Source organism: Chiloscyllium plagiosum, unplaced genomic scaffold (genome assembly GCF_037043375.1).
Source record: "Chiloscyllium plagiosum isolate Xiang-an unplaced genomic scaffold, Cpla_swu_hap1 HiC_scaffold_3, whole genome shotgun sequence".
Lineage (NCBI taxonomy): Eukaryota > Metazoa > Chordata > Chondrichthyes > Orectolobiformes > Hemiscylliidae > Chiloscyllium > Chiloscyllium plagiosum.
The window spans coordinates 164,493,215-164,507,319 of record NW_028270141.1 but is presented as its reverse complement, the minus strand read 5'-3'; positions in this window follow the sequence as shown (position 1 = coordinate 164,507,319).

The following is a 14,105-nucleotide window of genomic DNA, read 5'->3' as shown; positions in this document are numbered from 1 at the left end:
AGTAATGTCCGTACGGTAACATTCCCACAGTAACGTCCGCACGGTAACATTCCCACAGTAATGTCCGTACGGTAACATTCCCACAGCGATGTCTGTACAGTAACATTCCCACAGCGATGTCCCTACAGTAACATTCCCACAGTAATGTCTGTACGGTAACATTCCCACGGTGATATCCGTACAGTAACATTCCTACAGTAACGTCCGTACGGTAACATTCCCACAGCGATGTCCGTACGGTAACATTCCCACAGTAATGTCCGTACGGTAACATTCCCACAGTAATGTCTGTACGGTAACATTCCCACAGTAACATCCGTACAGTAACATTCCCACAGCGATGTCCGTACGGTAACATTCCCACAGTAACGTCCGTACGGTAACATTCCCACAGTAATGTCCAAACAGTTACATTCCCACGGTAACGTCTGTATATTAACATTCCCACATTGACATCCGTATGGTAACATTCCCACAGTGATATCCGTACGGTAACATTCCCACATTGACTTCCATACAGTAACATTCCCACAGTAATGTCCATACGGTAACATTCCCATGGTAACATCCATACAGTAACATTCCCACAGTAACATCCGTACGGTAACATTCCCACAGTAATGTCCGTACAGTAACATTCCCACAGTAATGTCCATACGGTAACATTCCTACATCGATGTCTGCACAGTAATGTTCCCACAGTAATTTCCGTACAGTAACATTCCGTACAGTAATGTCCATACGGGAACATTCCCACAGTGACATCCGTACAGTAACATTCCCACAGTAACATCTGTACAGTAACATTCCCACAGTAATGTCTGTACAGTAACATTCTGTACAGTAACGCCCGTACGTAACATTCCCACGGTAATATCCGTACGGTAACATTCCCACATTGATGTCCATATAGTAACATTCCCGCTTTAACGTCCATACAGTAACATTCCCACAGTTATGTCCGGACGGGAACATTCCCACAGTGACATCTGTACGGTAACATTCCCACAGTAATGTCCGTACGGTAACATTCCCACAGTAAAGACCATACAGTAACATTCCCACAGTAATGTCCGTACAGTAACATTCCCACAGTAACGTCCGTACGGTAACATTCCCACAGTAATGTCTGTTTGGTAACATTCCCACAGTAATGTCCATACGGTAACATTCCCACAGCGATGTCCGTACGGTAACATTCCCACAGTAATGTCTGTTTGGTAACATTCCCACAGTAATGTCCATACGGTAACATTCCCACAGCGATGTCCGTACGGTAACATTCCTACAGTAACATCAATATGGTAACATTCCCATGGTAATGTCCATACAGTAAAATTTCCACAGTGAGGTCCGTACAGAACATTCCCACAGTGACGTACGTACGGTAACATTCCCACAGTAATGTCTGTACGGTAATATTCCCACAGTAATGTCAATACAGTAACATTCCCATGGTTACGTCCGTATGGTAATATTCCCACAGTAATATCCGTACGGTAACATTCCCACATTGATGTCCATACAGTAACATTCCCGCTGTAACATCCATACAGTAACATTCCCACAGTTATGTCCGGACGGGAACATTCCCACAGTGACATCCGTGCGGTAACATTCCCACAGCGATGTCCGTACAGTAACATTCCCACAGCGATGTCCGTACAGTAACATTCCCACAGCGATGTCCGTACGGTAACATTCCCACAATAATGTCCGTACAGTAACATTCCCACAGTATTGGCCATGTGGTAATATCCATACGGTAACATTCCCACAGTAATATCCGTACGGTAACATTCCCACAGCGATATCCTTATGGTAACATTCCTACAGTAATGTCCATACGGTAACATTCCCACATTGACGCCCATACAGTAACATTCCCACAAAAAATGTCCGTACGGTAACATTCCACAGTAACATCCAGACAGTAACATTCCCACATTGACGCCCATACAGTAACATTCCCACAGCGATGTCTGTACGGTAACATTCCCACAGTAACGTCCATACAGTAAAATTCCCACAGTAACGTCCGTACGGTAACATTCCCACAGTAACGTCCGTACGGTAACATTCCCACAGTAATGTCTGTGCAGTAACATTCCCACAGTAACGTCCATACAGTAAAATTCCCACAGTAACATCCGTACGGTAACATTCCCACGGTAATGTCCGTACAGTAACATTCCCACAGTAATGTCCATACAGTAACATTCCCACAGCGATGTCCGTACAGTAACATTCCCACAGTAACGTCCATACGGTAACATTCCCACAGTAATATCTGTGCAGTAACATTCCCACAGTAACATCTAGGCATTAACATTCCCACAGCGATGTCTGTACGGTAACATTCCCACAGTAACGTCCATACAGTAAAATTCCCACAGTAACGTCCGTACGGTAACATTCCCACAGTAACGTCCGTACGGTAACATTCCCACAGTAATGTCTGTGCAGTAACATTCCCACAGTAACGTCCATACAGTAAAATTCCCACAGTAACATCCGTACGGTAACATTCCCACGGTAATGTCCGTACAGTAACATTCCCACAGTAATGTCCATACAGTAACATTCCCACAGCGATGTCCGTACAGTAACATTCCCACAGTAATGTCCGTACGGTAACATTCCCACAGCGATGTCCGTACGGTAACATTCCCACAGTAACGTCCATACAGTAACATTCCCACAGTAATGTCTGTGCAGTAACATTCCCACAGCGATGTCCGTACAGTAACATTCCCACAGTGATATCCGTACAGTAACATTCCCACAGCGCTGTCCGTACAGTAACATTCCCACAGCGATGCCCGTACAGTAACATTCCCACAGTGATATCCGTACAGTAAAATTCCCACAGCGATGCCCGTACAGTAACATTCCCACAGTAATGTCCGTACAGTAACATTCCCACAGCGATGCCCGTACAGTAACATTCCCACAGTAATGTCCGTACAGTAACATTCCCACAGCAATGTCCGTACGGTAACATTCCCACAGTGACGTCCGTACGGTAACATTCCCACAGTAACGTCCGTACGGTAACATTCCCACAGTAATGTCCATACGGTAACATTCCCACAGTAATGTCCGTACGGTAACATTCCCACAGCGATGTCTGTACAGTAACATTCCCACAGTAATGTCCGTACGGTAACATTCCCACAGTAACATCCGTACGGTAACATTCCCACAGCGATGTCCCTACAGTAACATTCCCACAGTAACGTCCGTACAGTAACATTCCCACAGTGACGTCCGTACGGTAACATTCCCACAGTAATGTCTGTACGGTAACATTCCCACAGTAACGTCCGTATGGTAACATTCCCACAGTAATGTCCGTACAGTAACATTCCCACAGTAACGTCCGTACAGTAACATTCCCACAATAATGTCTGTACAGTAACATTCCCACAGTAATGTCCGTACGGTAACATTCCCACAGTAACATCCGTACGGTAACATTCCCACAGCGATGTCCCTACAGTAACATTCCCACAGTAACGTCCGTACGGTAACATTCCCACAGCGATGTCCCTACAGTAACATTCCCACAGTAATGTCCGTACGGTAACATTCCCACAGTGACGTCCGTACGGTAACATTCCCACAGTGACGTCCATACGGTAACATTCCCACAGTAATGTCCGTACGGTAACATTCCCACAGTGACGTCCATACGGTAACATTCCCACAGTAACATCCGTACGGTAACATTCCCACAGTAATGTCCGTACAGTAACATTCCCACAGTAATGTCTGTACGGTAACATTCCCACAGTAATGTCCGTACGGTAACATTCCCACAGTAATGTCCGTACAGTAACATTCCCACAGTGACGTCCATACGGTAACATTCCCACAGTAACATCCGTACAGTAACATTCCCACAGTAATGTCTGTACGGTAACATTCCCACAGTAACGTCCGTACAGTAACATTCCCACAGTAACGTCCGTACGGTAACATTCCCACAGTAATGTCCGTACGGTAACATTCCCACAGTAACGTCCGTACGGTAACATTCCCACTGTAATGTCTGTATATTAACATTCCCACAGTAATGTCCAAACAGTTACATTCCCACGGTAACGTCTGTATATTAACATTCCCACAGTGACATCCGTACGGTAACATTCCCACATTGACTTCCATACAGTAACATTCCCACAGTAATGTCCGTACGGTAACATTCCCACAGTCACGTCCGTACGGTAACATTCCCACAGTAATGTCTGTACGGTAACATTCCCACAGTAACGTCCGTACGGTAACATTCCCACAGCGATGTCCATACGGTAACATTCCCACAGTAACGTCCGTACGGTAACATTCCCACAGTAATGTCCGTACGGTAACATTCCCACAGCGATGTCCGTACGGTAACATTCCCACAGCGATGTCCGTACGGTAACATTCCCACAGTAATGTCTGTACGGTAACATTCCCACAGTAACGTCCGTACGGTAACATTCCCACTGTAATGTCCGTACGGTAACATTCCCACAGCGATGTCCGTACGGTAACATTCCCACAGTAATGTCCGTACGGTAACATTCCCACAGTAATGTCTGTACGGTAACATTCCCACAGTAACATCCATACAGTAACATTCCCACAGCGATGTCCGTACGGTAACATTCCCACAGTAATGTCCGTACGGTAACATTCCCACAGCGATGTCTGTACAGTAACATTCCCACAGCGATGTCCCTACAGTAACATTCCCACAGTAATGTCTGTACGGTAACATTCCCACGGTGATATCCGTACAGTAACATTCCTACAGTAACGTCCGTACGGTAACATTCCCACAGCGATGTCCGTACAGTAACATTCCCACAGTAATGTCCGTACAGTAACATTCCTACAGTAACGTCCGTACGGTAACATTCCCACAGTAATGTCTGTACGGTAACATTCCCACAGTAACGTCCGTACGGTAACATTCCCACTGTAATGTCCGTACGGTAACATTCCCACAGCGATGTCCGTACGGTAACATTCCCACAGTAATGTCCGTACGGTAACATTCCCACAGTAATGTCTGTACGGTAACATTCCCACAGTAACATCCATACAGTAACATTCCCACAGCGATGTCCGTACGGTAACATTCCCACAGTAATGTCCGTACGGTAACATTCCCACAGTAACGTCCGCACGGTAACATTCCCACAGTAATGTCCGTACGGTAACATTCCCACAGCGATGTCTGTACAGTAACATTCCCACAGCGATGTCCCTACAGTAACATTCCCACAGTAATGTCTGTACGGTAACATTCCCACGGTGATATCCGTACAGTAACATTCCTACAGTAACGTCCGTACGGTAACATTCCCACAGCGATGTCCGTACGGTAACATTCCCACAGTAATGTCCGTACGGTAACATTCCCACAGTAATGTCTGTACGGTAACATTCCCACAGTAACATCCGTACAGTAACATTCCCACAGCGATGTCCGTACGGTAACATTCCCACAGTAACGTCCGTACGGTAACATTCCCACAGTAATGTCCAAACAGTTACATTCCCACGGTAACGTCTGTATATTAACATTCCCACATTGACATCCGTATGGTAACATTCCCACAGTGATATCCGTACGGTAACATTCCCACATTGACTTCCATACAGTAACATTCCCACAGTAATGTCCATACGGTAACATTCCCATGGTAACATCCATACAGTAACATTCCCACAGTAACATCCGTACGGTAACATTCCCACAGTAATGTCCGTACAGTAACATTCCCACAGTAATGTCCATACGGTAACATTCCTACATCGATGTCTGCACAGTAATGTTCCCACAGTAATTTCCGTACAGTAACATTCCGTACAGTAATGTCCATACGGGAACATTCCCACAGTGACATCCGTACAGTAACATTCCCACAGTAACATCTGTACAGTAACATTCCCACAGTAATGTCTGTACAGTAACATTCTGTACAGTAACGCCCGTACGTAACATTCCCACGGTAATATCCGTACGGTAACATTCCCACATTGATGTCCATATAGTAACATTCCCGCTTTAACGTCCATACAGTAACATTCCCACAGTTATGTCCGGACGGGAACATTCCCACAGTGACATCTGTACGGTAACATTCCCACAGTAATGTCCGTACGGTAACATTCCCACAGTAAAGACCATACAGTAACATTCCCACAGTAATGTCCGTACAGTAACATTCCCACAGTAACGTCCGTACGGTAACATTCCCACAGTAATGTCTGTTTGGTAACATTCCCACAGTAATGTCCATACGGTAACATTCCCACAGCGATGTCCGTACGGTAACATTCCCACAGTAATGTCTGTTTGGTAACATTCCCACAGTAATGTCCATACGGTAACATTCCCACAGCGATGTCCGTACGGTAACATTCCTACAGTAACATCAATATGGTAACATTCCCATGGTAATGTCCATACAGTAAAATTTCCACAGTGAGGTCCGTACAGAACATTCCCACAGTGACGTACGTACGGTAACATTCCCACAGTAATGTCTGTACGGTAATATTCCCACAGTAATGTCAATACAGTAACATTCCCATGGTTACGTCCGTATGGTAATATTCCCACAGTAATATCCGTACGGTAACATTCCCACATTGATGTCCATACAGTAACATTCCCGCTGTAACATCCATACAGTAACATTCCCACAGTTATGTCCGGACGGGAACATTCCCACAGTGACATCCGTGCGGTAACATTCCCACAGCGATGTCCGTACAGTAACATTCCCACAGCGATGTCCGTACGGTAACATTCCCACAATAATGTCCGTACAGTAACATTCCCACAGTATTGGCCATGTGGTAATATCCATACGGTAACATTCCCACAGTAATATCCGTACGGTAACATTCCCACAGCGATATCCTTATGGTAACATTCCTACAGTAATGTCCATACGGTAACATTCCCACATTGACGCCCATACAGTAACATTCCCACAAAAAATGTCCGTACGGTAACATTCCACAGTAACATCCAGACAGTAACATTCCCACATTGACGCCCATACAGTAACATTCCCACAGCGATGTCTGTACGGTAACATTCCCACAGTAACTTCCATACAGTAAAATTCCCACAGTAACGTCCGTACGGTAACATTCCCACAGTAACGTCCGTACGGTAACATTCCCACAGTAATGTCTGTGCAGTAACATTCCCACAGTAACGTCCATACAGTAAAATTCCCACAGTAACATCCGTACGGTAACATTCCCACGGTAATGTCCGTACAGTAACATTCCCACAGTAATGTCCATACAGTAACATTCCCACAGCGATGTCCGTACAGTAACATTCCCACAGTAACGTCCATACGGTAACATTCCCACAGTAATATCTGTGCAGTAACATTCCCACAGTAACATCTAGGCATTAACATTCCCACAGCGATGTCTGTACGGTAACATTCCCACAGTAACGTCCATACAGTAAAATTCCCACAGTAACGTCCGTACGGTAACATTCCCACAGTAACGTCCGTACGGTAACATTCCCACAGTAATGTCTGTGCAGTAACATTCCCACAGTAACGTCCATACAGTAAAATTCCCACAGTAACATCCGTACGGTAACATTCCCACGGTAATGTCCGTACAGTAACATTCCCACAGTAATGTCCATACAGTAACATTCCCACAGCGATGTCCGTACAGTAACATTCCCACAGTAATGTCCGTACGGTAACATTCCCACAGCGATGTCCGTACGGTAACATTCCCACAGTAACGTCCATACAGTAACATTCCCACAGTAATGTCTGTGCAGTAACATTCCCACAGTAACATCTAGGCATTAACATTCCCACAGCGATGTCCGTACGGTAACATTCCCACAGTAACGTCCATACAGTAACATTCCCACATTGATGTCCATACAGTAACATTCCCGCTGTAACATCCATACAGTAACATTCCCACAGTTATGTCCGGACGGGAACATTCCCACAGTGACATCCGTGCGGTAACATTCCCACAGCGATGTCCGTACAGTAACATTCCCACAGCGATGTCCGTACGGTAACATTCCCACAATAATGTCCGTACAGTAACATTCCCACAGTATTGGCCATGTGGTAATATCCATACGGTAACATTCCCACAGTAATATCCGTACGGTAACATTCCCACAGCGATATCCTTATGGTAACATTCCTACAGTAATGTCCATACGGTAACATTCCCACATTGACGCCCATACAGTAACATTCCCACAAAAAATGTCCGTACGGTAACATTCCACAGTAACATCCAGACAGTAACATTCCCACATTGACGCCCATACAGTAACATTCCCACAGCGATGTCTGTATGGTAACATTCCCACAGTAACGTCCATACAGTAAAATTCCCACAGTAACGTCCGTACGGTAACATTCCCACAGTAATGTCTGTGCAGTAACATTCCCACAGTAACATCCGTACGGTAACATTCCCACGGTAATGTCCGTACAGTAACATTCCCACAGTAATGTCTGTTTGGTAACATTCCCACAGTAATGTCCATACGGTAACATTCCCACAGCGATGTCCGTACGGTAACATTCCCACAGTAATGTCTGTTTGGTAACATTCCCACAGTAATGTCCATACGGTAACATTCCCACAGCGATGTCCGTACGGTAACATTCCTACAGTAACATCAATATGGTAACATTCCCATGGTAATGTCCATACAGTAAAATTTCCACAGTGAGGTCCGTACAGAACATTCCCACAGTGACGTACGTACGGTAACATTCCCACAGTAATGTCTGTACGGTAATATTCCCACAGTAATGTCAATACAGTAACATTCCCATGGTTACGTCCGTATGGTAATATTCCCACAGTAATATCCGTACGGTAACATTCCCACATTGATGTCCATACAGTAACATTCCCGCTGTAACATCCATACAGTAACATTCCCACAGTTATGTCCGGACGGGAACATTCCCACAGTGACATCCGTGCGGTAACATTCCCACAGCGATGTCCGTACAGTAACATTCCCACAGCGATGTCCGTACGGTAACATTCCCACAATAATGTCCGTACAGTAACATTCCCACAGTATTGGCCATGTGGTAATATCCATACGGTAACATTCCCACAGTAATATCCGTACGGTAACATTCCCACAGCGATATCCTTATGGTAACATTCCTACAGTAATGTCCATACGGTAACATTCCCACATTGACGCCCATACAGTAACATTCCCACAAAAAATGTCCGTACGGTAACATTCCACAGTAACATCCAGACAGTAACATTCCCACATTGACGCCCATACAGTAACATTCCCACAGCGATGTCTGTACGGTAACATTCCCACAGTAACTTCCATACAGTAAAATTCCCACAGTAACGTCCGTACGGTAACATTCCCACAGTAACGTCCGTACGGTAACATTCCCACAGTAATGTCTGTGCAGTAACATTCCCACAGTAACGTCCATACAGTAAAATTCCCACAGTAACGTCCGTACGGTAACATTCCCACAGTAATGTCTGTGCAGTAACATTCCCACAGTAACATCCGTACGGTAACATTCCCACGGTAATGTCCGTACAGTAACATTCCCACAGTAATGTCCATACAGTAAAATTCCCACAGTAACGTCCGTACGGTAACATTCCCACAGTAATGTCTGTGCAGTAACATTCCCACAGTAACATCCGTACGGTAACATTCCCACGGTAATGTCCGTACAGTAACATTCCCACAGTAATGTCCATACAGTAACATTCCCACAGCGATGTCCGTACAGTAACATTCCCACAGTAACGTCCATACGGTAACATTCCCACGGTAATGTCCGTACAGTAACATTCCCACAGTAATGTCCATACAGTAACATTCCCACAGTAACATCCGTACGGTAACATTCCCACGGTAATGTCCGTACAGTAACATTTCCACAGTAATGTCCATACAGTAACATTCCCACAGTAACATCCGTACGGTAACATTCCCACGGTAATGTCCGTACAGTAACATTCCCACAGCGATGTCCGTACAGTAACATTCCCACAGTAACGTCCATACGGTAACATTCCCACAGTAATATCTGTGCAGTAACATTCCCACAGTAACATCCATACAGTAACATTCCCACAGTAATGTCTGTGCAGTAACATTCCCACAGTAACATCTAGGCATTAACATTCCCACAGCGATGTCCGTACGGTAACATTCCCACAGTAATGTCTGTACGGTAACATTCCCACAGTAACATCCATACAGTAACATTCCCACAATAATGTCCGTATGGTAACATTCCCACAGTAACGTCCATACAGTAACATTCCCACAATAATGTCCGTATGGTAACATTCCCACAGTATTGTCTGTGCAGTAACATTCCCACAGTAACGTCCATACAGTAAAATTCCCACAGTAACATCTGTACGGTAACATTCCCACGGTAATGTCCGTACAGTAACATTCCCACAGTAATGTCCATACAGTAACATTCCCACAGCGATGTCCGTACAGTAACATTCCCACAGTAACGTCCATACGGTAACATTCCCACAGTAATATCTGTGCAATAACATTCCCACAGTAACGTCCGTACGGTAACATTCCCACAGTATTGTCTGTGCAGTAACATTCCCACAGCGATGTCCGTACGGTAAAATTCTCACAGTAACGTCCGTACGGTAACATTCCCACGGTTACGTCTTTACAGTAACATTCCCACAGTAATATCCATACGGTAACATTCCCACATTGATGTCCATACAGTAACATTCCCGCTGTAACGTCGATACAGTCACATTCCCACAGTAATGTCCGGACGGGAACATTCCCACAGTGACATCCGTACGGTAACATTCCCACAGCGATGTCCGTACAGTAACATTCCCACAGTATTGGCCATGTGGTAATATCCATACGGTAACATTCCCAAAGTAATATCCATACGGTAACATTCCCACAGCGATATCCTTACGGTAACATTCCTACAGTAATGTCCGTATGGTAACATTCCCACATTGACGCCCATACAGTAACATTCCCACAAAAAATGTCCGTACGGTAACATTCCCACGGTAACATCCAGACAGTAACATTCCCACATTGACGCCCATACAGTAACATTCCCACAGTAATGTCTGTACGGCAACATTCCCACAGTAACGTCCGTACGGTAACATTCCCACAGTAATGTCCCGTACGGTAACATTCCCACAGCGATGTCCGTACGGTAACATTCCCACAGTAACGTCCGCACAGTAACATTCCCACAGTAACGTCCGTACGGTAACATTCCCACAGTAATGTCTGTACGGTAACATTCCCACAGTAACGTCCGTACGGTAACATTCCCACAGCGATGTCCGTACGGTAACATTCCCACAGTAACGTCCGCACAGTAACATTCCCACAGTAATGTCCGTACAGTAACATTCCCACAGCGATGTCCGTACGGTAAAATTCTCACAGTAACGCCCGTACGGTAACATTCCCACAGTAACGTCCATATGGTAACATTCCCACAGTAATATCCGTACGGTAACATTCCCACATTGATGTACATACAGTAACATTCCCGCTGTAACGTCCGTACAGTAACATTCCCACAGTAACGTCCGTACGGTAACATTCCCACAGCGATGTCCGTACGGTAAAATTCTCACAGTAACGCCCGTACGGTAACATTCCCACAGTGATATCCGTACGGTAACATTCCCACAGCGATGTCCGTACGGTAACATTCCCACAGTAACGTCCGTACGGTAACATTCCCACAGTAATGTCCGTACGGTAACATTCCCACAGTAATGTCTGTATGGTAACATTCCCACAGCGATGTCCGTACGGTAACATTCCCACAGTAATGTCCGTACGGTAACATTCCCACAGTAATGTCTGTATGGTAACATTCCCACAGCGATGTCCGTACGGTAACATTCCCACAGTAATGTCTGTATGGTAACATTCCCACAGCGATGTCCGTACGGTAACATTCCCACAGTAACGTCCGTACGGTAACATTCCCACAGTAATGTCTGTACAGTAACATTCCCACAGTAACGTCCGTACGGTAACATTCCCACAGCGATGTCCGTACGGTAACATTCCCACAGTAACGTCCGTACGGTAACATTCCCACAGCGATGTCCGTACGGTAAAATTCTCACAGTAACGCCCGTACGGTAACATTCCCACAGTAACGTCCATAAGGTAACATTCCCACAGTAATATCCGTACGGTAACATTCCCACATTGATGTACATACAGTAACATTCCCGCTGTAACGTCCATACAGTAACATTCCCACAGTAACGTCCGTACGGTAACATTCCCACAGCGATGTCCGTACGGTAAAATTCTCACAGTAACGCCCGTACGGTAACATTCCCACAGTGATATCCGTACAGTAACATTCCCACAGCGATGTCCGTACGGTAACATTCCCACAGTAACGTCCGTACGGTAACATTCCCACAGTAATGTCTGTATGGTAACATTCCCACAGCGATGTCCGTACGGTAACATTCCCACAGTAATGTCCGTACGGTAACATTCCCACAGTAATGTCTGTATGGTAACATTCCCACAGCGATGTCCGTACGGTAACATTCCCACAGTAATGTCTGTATGGTAACATTCCCACAGCGATGTCCGTACGGTAACATTCCCACAGTAACGTCCGTACGGTAACATTCCCACAGTAATGTCTGTACAGTAACATTCCCACAGTAACGTCCGTACGGTAACATTCCCACAGCGATGTCCGTACGGTAACATTCCCACAGTAACGTCCGTACGGTAACATTCCCACAGCGATGTCCGTACGGTAAAATTCTCACAGTAACGCCCGTACGGTAACATTCCCACAGTAACGTCCATAAGGTAACATTCCCACAGTAATATCCGTACGGTAACATTCCCACATTGATGTACATACAGTAACATTCCCGCTGTAACGTCCATACAGTAACATTCCCACAGTAACGTCCGTACGGTAACATTCCCACAGCGATGTCCGTACGGTAAAATTCTCACAGTAACGCCCGTACGGTAACATTCCCACAGTGATATCCGTACGGTAACATTCCCACAGCGATGTCCGTACGGTAACATTCCCACATTGATGTCCTTGCAGTAACATTCCCGCTGTAACGTCCGTACAGTAACATTCCCACAGTAACGTCCGTACGGTAACATTCCCACAGCGATGTCCGTACTGTAACATTCCCACAGTAACGTCCGTACAGTAACATTCCCACAGTAATGTCCGTACAGTAACATTCCCACAGTAACGTCTGTATGTTAACATTCCCACAGTAATGTCCTTTTGGTAACATTCCCACGATAATGTCCGTATGTTAAAATTCCACAGTAATTTCTGTTCGGTTACATTCCTACAGTAATGTCCATACGGTAACATTCCCACAGTGACGTCCATATGGTTACATTCCCACAGTAATATCCGTACGGTAACATTCCCACATTGAAGTCCACACAGTAACATTCCCACGGTAATGTCTATACGGTAATATTCCTACAGTAATGTCCATAAGGTAACATTCCCACAATAGTGTCTGTACGGTAACATTCCCACAGCGATGTCCGTACGGTAACATTCCCACATTGACTTCCATACAGTAACATTCCCACAGTAATGTCCATACAGAAACGTTCCCATGGTAATGTCTGTACGGTAACATTCCCACATTAATATCCGTATGATAGTGTTCCCACAGTACTGTCTGTACAGTAATATTCCCACAGTAATGTCCGTACGGTAACATTCCCACAGTGACGTCTGTACAGTAACATTCCCACAGTAATGTCCGTATGGTAACATTCCCACAGTGACGTCCGTACAGTAACATTCCCACAGTAACGTCCGTACGGTAACATTCCCACAGTGACGTCTGTACAGTAACATTCCCACAGTAATGTCCGTATGGTAACATTCCCACAGTGATGTCCGTACGGTAACATTCCCACAGTGACGTCTGTACAGTAACATTCCCACAGTAACGTCCGTACGGTAAAATTCCCACTGTAACGTCCGTACAGTAACATTCCCACAGCGATG